Source organism: Melanostigma gelatinosum (assembly GCF_949748355.1).
Source record: "Melanostigma gelatinosum genome assembly, chromosome: 20".
Taxonomy (NCBI): domain Eukaryota; kingdom Metazoa; phylum Chordata; class Actinopteri; order Perciformes; family Zoarcidae; genus Melanostigma; species Melanostigma gelatinosum.
This window is the reverse complement of record NC_136653.1, coordinates 5,492,961-5,499,723: the sequence shown is the minus strand read 5'-3', so window position 1 is coordinate 5,499,723 and position 6,763 is coordinate 5,492,961.

The following is a 6,763-nucleotide window of genomic DNA, read 5'->3' as shown; positions in this document are numbered from 1 at the left end:
TTAGTAACCACGGGGCAAGGCTGAGTCATTAGGAACAGATACTGGAAGAATAGACTGTTCTATTCAATCTGCTGGCCAAAGGGAATATCTAATAATACGGTCGCCATTATGTACAAGTGACTATGAGGAATTGTTGTACATGAGCAATGTGAGGCAAAAGTGTGGAAGTGAAAGTAAAAAAGAAACCCGCAGAGTGCAAGTGTCCTTGAAGAAAAACATGTTTTAATGTGTGAGACTAATGTGACTTTAGCAGTGTGCTGGCAGCCATCCAGAGCTGTGCTTTGTTGTTTGTTATATTACATTTGTCATATGAGGACAATAACAGCTTGCATTCAATGGATGGAATATAATATTTTATATAATACAGCATCTTCTGGCAATAATAGCTAAAACAGCCATATTTCTGAGAGTGAAGTCCAATTGTCTTAATATCCACTTCAGCAACAAGTTCTTTCCAGCAACAAGTAGTGAATCTCTAGAAACAATACGTTAGTTTAATAGTTATTCTCTAGAACATGGATATGGGTTTGTGGGTTTTTAAATATAGCAATGCAGACACAAACTATAGTTCTCTCCATGATTCTACCCAATACATGAGATGGAGTGAGCTAAGGGTGCTCTGCAGGGGGGAAAACACATTATTTTAAGTTATGTACATTGCTATATTAACTTCCTCTTCTTTATGCACAAAGGAAGAATGATTTATACAGTATATCTCTGGTTTTACATAATAAAATAACTTTCATGTTTGAGCTCAAAACTGCTACATCTCGAGACCTAACCTGTACCTTTTAAAACCTGGCTGGAAACTTGAACTAGTAGCATGAACGTGTGCACCGCATTTGAATGTACATTCTGCATTGTTACACAGTGGAAGCAAATCAAAACCGTGTAAGATTCAAGCACTTAATTACCCAGAATACAGATCAGGACAGTTGAGGGGTAAGAGAGCCATAACGTTGTTTATATTGCTCTGTGGCTTCTTATATGATGAGTTTATTTCATAAATGTATTATTCTTGTACATGCGGAGAGGCTGAGCTGTAAAAGAATCAGAACGGTTTTGGGACCATGTACACTGACTGTGACAAAAGTTCTTCCTTGAAAACAAGACTGTGTGGGACTGCTGTCCTTTCTGTCCTTCAGACTCTGTCAGAGGGACAGAAAGCAGGGGGCAGCGTCTCCTGCTGCGATCAGAAAAGTTCAGTGTTCAAGGTAACCCTCTGGGAACCGATATGCAATACACCACCCATTGTTTTAGCCTGATGCACATTTATAGTACAATCTGCGTATGTTATTGGAACAGTGAAAGAAATTAAGCAGCGGAGGCTGTGACACCCTTGTGTCAAAAATCAAAGTCCTCCTGAGACTCATAACTGAATCAAATCCACACATACCGACTCGGCATACTTTCAACAGTACTAATTTGCCAAAATGGGGGGTGTTTGTGGGGGCGCAGTTGTCAGACTTTGAAAACCACTGATTTATGTCGCATAACGGATGAGATGAAGTTTGTTTATTGTAGAATGTGCTGTTTACAAGTCCATTTTTTAATACTAAATAAATGTTAAGAAAAAAAAAAGGCTTTGGTATTAAAATGGCAAGTTCAAAGACTTTATCTGCCTTTGAAAATCCATACGGATCAGAATAAAGTTGCCTTGAATTTTATAAATGTAACGACATTAGAATCTACAAAGGCTCCCGAGTGAACCATTAAACTTCCTCGGAATTGAACACATTCCAAACAAAACACAATATATCAAAGACTGGTGCTTCTTTTTCTTTTACGTATGCATCAGCACTTGTTTCTCCGCTCTGTGTTTGACTTATCGTGGTTCATTGCGCCTTGCTGGGCTGCATTTATGTGAGGAGGGTAGTAAAGAGAATCATGTTCGAGAAAGAAGTTTCTCCAAACAAGTGCTGTGTCTCAGAGGAATTCTGCTTGTGTCCTTGAGAGGCATCATGGAGTGCGACTGGAAGACTTTTTATTCCTCCTCCGCTCCCCCCTCCTCCACTCTATGCAATTCTCTCAGCACTACTGCTGCCACAAATTAATTTCTGTGGATATGTTTTATTAAAAAGGCCACTTTTGCATGTGGAACACATTCACGTGTCCTTTACAAGGTGTGGGATGCAGGTTCAAACTGTGTTACAGCACTGCTCTTGATGGAGAAATGTCCAACACCCACTGAGAGGGAGAGATGAAGACAGAGAAGGAGGGAGAGTTTAAACCACCCACAACAAATTTATGTTATGCTGCGCACCATCAGTCAAAATCCCATGAAAGGAAGACAGGAAGTTGGCTATTTTGATTGCACTCTCACATCCTATGTGCCTTGAAACGTTCTCATTACCAAGCGTTTGCATCGTGACCTGTGTTTTTCTGCTTATTAACACTTCAATTTAAGAGTTTCAACATAGTCAACTCAAGCAGCTTTTATCTAATCAAATTGCCTAAAAGAAATGTTCCTGTCAGTGGGTGATGCCAAGGAGCAGGCCATCAATAACGAGAACTGAGAGAACGTGGAGAATATCATCCGCCACCCACTGAGGCTCCGCGGGAACGCTGCTATTCTAGTGCAACAATCAACAGCTATTTAAAGACCTGTAGCGTTCAGAGTGTGGGTTCAGGTCCTTGTGTAACCAGACAGTTCAACTACACAGGACAGAAAGTTGCATGTCACAGTAAATAAATAGGAGAATGTGTGATTATTAGCCACAGACGTAAAAGAAAATGCTTGTTTTTCTGCCTTAAAGATACATTTGTTGAAAGTGTGTGCATTTGTGTGGCTGCAATCGAGCGATACGCATGCATGTTGGCTGATCATTAGCATTAATTGAGACTAATTTCATTCCCAGCAAGTTGAAGTGCATCCGTAGCTATGGCAACCCACTCCCATATGGTGAGTGGCGCTGAGGCCCGCTGTCTCTCCACTTCCTCCTCCGGCAGTCATTGTGATTTGTGGCGCAATTACCGCACAGCCCGAGGAGAAGGAGCACTTCAGCGAGACGGGTCGTTGTCCCGCCTAATGCGTGACATCCTCGCGGTGTCTGCTAGCACGCATGCTCACTCACGATGGCAAGGGCCCCGATTCAGCGTCAGCTGAAGCTGGGAGGAGGCCGAAGAGTTTGCTGTGGGTTCGGAGGTACGGTTTCACGAGGTGTCGCGAAAAGAAGGGCAAGAGGAGATATGAGATGAAAGTCAAGCTGAGAGAGTGCTGGCTTACTCACTGGGATTTGAAAAATAGCGCTGTAGCTCAGAGAACAGTGCCCTGGAACAACAGCTAAATCAGAGCGGCAGTGTGTGGGGAAAATCCTCTCTCAGCAAAATATATCCTCCCAACACCGAAACACGGTCTCAATCGAAATCACTCCGAATAAATGTAACATCATCAAATACTCTCTCAACAGCCCTTCTTTATTTTCCTGATCCATCACAGCAGGGGTGTTTTATGTATCATCAGGTGGACCAGTGCTTCTCATTAAAATGATCAGTGTCCACCCTGACTGAGTAGTTAGTGGAGGAATACTTAAAAATCAATCTCTACACTGTCTTACACTATTGATGTTGTGGTTTCGGTCAAATTTTTCTTTTTCTTTGCTCTAAAAAAACACTATCTACTTCATCCAAATGAATGAAGGTCACACAGCGTCACACAGCGTCTCCAGGGTTGGATGGTACCCAAACGCAACATGATTTTTCCCGACATCAGTTAAGGTTTGAAACAAAAACGTAAGCTACCGGTGTGAAGTCACATGACTCGCCGACAGCTTCAGTAAGAATCACTCAACTTTTGGTTTCACGTCAAATGTCCAAATCACACTTCTCGCTCCTACGTCCGTTGCTCTGTTTACTGAAGCGGGTGGGTTTACATTGGAATTAGTTGAAGGCCCCTTGCATCTCATACTGACACCGGCGGTAGTCTTGTTTGTCGGTATTTGACGCCCTCGGACCAGGCTGCCAAACAAGAGTCTGCAGCCATGCTAAAGGCTGTGTGAGGCTGCACCATGGCACTTTAACCTACATCAGCATGTCAACATGCTGACAATAACAATGCTAACAAGCCAGTGGCGGCCGTCAGGGCCTGCAAGGCCTTCTCTGCTGGCCTAAACAGAATCACAAAGCTATATATATTTAAAAAATAAAAATAATATATTTTATAATTTTTTTTTTTTTTTAATACACTACATGTATTATAATATATAAAACTATTTTCCCATTATCTTATTTTCTCATTGCACAGCTACTGTCTTCCTCAGTTGCTCTGCTTCCAATGCAGCTTGTTTTAAGTAGAGATTTTATCCAATCAGATCTCACCTCTGTGTCTCTATATAAGAACAGAGCCAGAGGCCTGCAGACTCTCACCTGCAGCCAGTACAGATTAAAGTGAATGGGGACGATATTGTTGATTGTCATAGTGTTCAACCAATCAAATCTTTAGTTTGACATGTTGGGCGTATTCTTTGACGTGTCAGCGGCTGCTAGCCGGCCTATAATGACGTCAGCATTACATGCCGCTCAATGTTCGTCTGTAGCTTTCCCACTAGGTGCAGAGTGTGCTGTGATTGGTGAGTAGGTGAGCACGTGACTATCGTGAAACGAAATTGAACAGCCATTAGAGGCTGATGGGTAGTGAATCACATCACGTGACGCAGCTCAGCCAATCAAAATGCATTCTGACTGAGTTGAGCTGCACCATGACAGAGGGTGCTGAGAGGAGGAAAGACACTGCAGAGCAGTACGTTCAATGTTCAAGTTGTGAAAGTAAAATCTTGTGGTCATCTCTTTGGGTCGTGGCTTGTCGTTAAGGAATGACAGTGAATCCCACAGCCAGACCAGCTGTGAAAATTATATTTTCCTGAATTTAGGCTTTTGCATTCTCTAAATGCTCGAAGACGTATATAGTTACAGCTTTAAAAATGAGCTGTGGTGCCACAATGTGGTTGTAAGGTGTTATTTCAGCTGCAGGACCAGCAGTGAAGGCCCAGGTATAAAATGCACGGCCCGCCACTGTAACAAGCTGATGGTATAGTTTATTTTGATAGCATGCTAACAGTTTTTTTAAGTTAGTGCCATACAAACTTCAGCTAAGGCAAATAGGGATGTCATTAGTTTTGCAGATATTCGATCAAAGTATTGAGACAAATAGAGATTTTGACCTGAGAATTAACGTTAAGGGATCTTCTACTTAAAGTCTGAGCCACAGGAAGAAAAAAACAACTTTTGAGTGAAGCCCAATTTCAAGGTGCAACAATGGCACAGAATCATGTCCAACCACAGTTTCAGTGTTACATCCCAGTAGTGAATAATTACAGGGTCTCTTGGGCGCCCTCCAAAGGGAGGTACGTGTGTACTCTGCTGACTGCACTGGCACACTATGCACGAGTTTTGTTTATGACATGAGGACTTGATGTATTAATTCTTCCACTAGCAGTCAGGAACAGATGTGTCGGGGTTTAGGTTGTACACTCATACGGATTTCACCATCTCAGCAAAAACAGAGCGTTATTGAAAGCTTTTCTGATGAATAAATACAGGCTTCAGGATTTACATAATACACACAATATTGACGGTACGATGTCTCTTTAATGGTCCCTGTGAAGGTCCCGACTGTGCATGTCCCATTTACATATATATATATATATATATATATATGTAGAGAAAAATAAATGGGTGGTGAAGATCTTCGCATAAACAACGGTGTCGGGATCAAATAGACACCCCTTATTATAATGTATTCATACGCTTGATGAGAACCAACAACATGAGGAATCACCTCAGTTGAATTCTCACTTTTCAAACCTCGCCCACGCGCTGGCAACTATTTCTCATTACTCAAGAGGTCTAAAAACATCCTGACTTCTCAACTTCTGGACTTTTTTAAAATGTTCCTTAAGTATACAACACACTGTATTTTTCAGGCATTGCGTTGCGGTCACATGCGGTTATAATCTGGATTTGCTCCGTGACAGCGTGTGCAATTTAAGTGGACAAATCATCGGGGATTGGACATGCAAACAGATCGAGTGTATTACAGTATGTATCATGGCTACCAGCTGCCCTGAGCCCACCGACGGGCAGTGTTATTTGTTGTCAAAGGCGGCATCAGGAGCCTTTAACAGCCTCGGGCTAAGCTGCTTTCCAGCCAAGAGTGACAACAGGCAGCTGAGTCCCCCATAGGCACAAAGACGAAATGTCCATGGCTGAGCCTTTACCAACACAGGATCTGTTCAACTCCTGTGCTGGATCAGAAAGTGGGTTAGCGGCGAACCGGAGGCCAGCGTGGATTAATACTGCCATCTAGTGGATGAAGAGTGAACGTGAATTGAGGAAATTAATGATAACCATTTATAGAATTGTTTTGGGCGGGTCTGAACAAATTAAGAGGAGTGTTTCAGGCAGAGAGGAGGCCAAAAGTTGATTTTGTGAAAGTAAACATAGTTTCAAAGATTTTCTTCAGAAAAGTGGCTCAGGACAGTTGATTTCACAGTCTGATGTCATTTTGATGAATATCTGCAGCTTTCAGCACTTTACTGGCATTGTCACTTTTTTATGCTCTTAAACGACGTTTCAGGCAGAGAGGAGGCCAAAAGTGGATTTTGTGAAAGTAAACATAGCTTCAAAGATTTTCTTCAGAAAAGTGGCTCAGAAAAGGAGACGTCAGGGGTATAGCAGGACCTTCCTCCGGGGGATTAAGGTTGATGTCCAGCGGGACTACCAACTAGGCCTGAAACCCAGGGGGGAGGACAATAACCATCATCTG